The following is a 1,033-nucleotide window of genomic DNA, read 5'->3' as shown; positions in this document are numbered from 1 at the left end:
TATATATATATATATGTCCTCACACTTTGGTCCTCGACCTCTCTCAGTCATTAACCTCACAGCCTCTCGGGCACAACAGTGAAAATTAGGAAACTCAGTCCAAATAGTTCTCTGTTTTAAAAGTGACAAGAATAAACCAGTTTTATGCGTTTAACAGGTAAAACATGACTGAGGATATGCTTTTAGCAAGTAAAGTGAGGAAAAACGGTCAAAATGCCCCTAAGGGTTTCTACAGGTCGGCACAAGGCCCCAAACATGGCATACAGCCCATAACACAGTATAAATATTTAAAATATGGGATAATATAATATTTCCAAACCAAACACGCGGCTTAATAGTCGCTATGGGACGGACCAAGTCACAATCCCCACCGGTGCACGCCCACACGCTCGTCACCTAGCATGTGTGTCACCGCGTTTATCAAAACAAGTCAAATACCGGGGGTTTTGTACCCTCAGTTCCAGATTTACAATGGTTACTTACCTCAAAACGGTGAAAATACTACTCTGCGACGCCTTTGCCCCTCGAATCGGCCTCCACGCACGTTGACTCTATCCACAATCAGAACGAGGACGTCAAAATATGCTAAGGGAACAAAGCCCAAGCGAAAACTATCAATAAAGGGCACAAATCCCAATATTACCAAAACCCAACCCTCGGGCCCACGTCTCGAAATTCGTAGATTATCACACCAATAGATCCCTTATCTCTCCACGAGTTCATACATATCAAGAATACTAAAATCGGAGTCCAAATGACCCCTCAAATCCTCATTTAAAGGCCTCTTAAACTCAAGCCCTAATCCCCCATTTTTAGCCCTTTAATTCCTTAAATTACAGCCTTAATCCATGAAATACTACCATAGAAATGTGTTTTAGGTCCAAAATCCTTACCTCAATGAAGTTCCCTTGAAATCCCTCTCTCAAGTCATCCAAAAAGCTCCAAGGCCGAAGTCAAAAATGGTGAAATAACCCAAAATCGCGAAATGAAATAACTTATATGTTCTGCCCAGACTTTTCCGCATCTGCGGTCC

The sequence above is a fragment of the Nicotiana attenuata genome, unplaced genomic scaffold (assembly GCF_001879085.1).
Source record: "Nicotiana attenuata strain UT unplaced genomic scaffold, NIATTr2, whole genome shotgun sequence".
NCBI classification, from domain to species: domain Eukaryota; kingdom Viridiplantae; phylum Streptophyta; class Magnoliopsida; order Solanales; family Solanaceae; genus Nicotiana; species Nicotiana attenuata.
Note: the sequence above shows the minus strand (reverse complement) of the source record.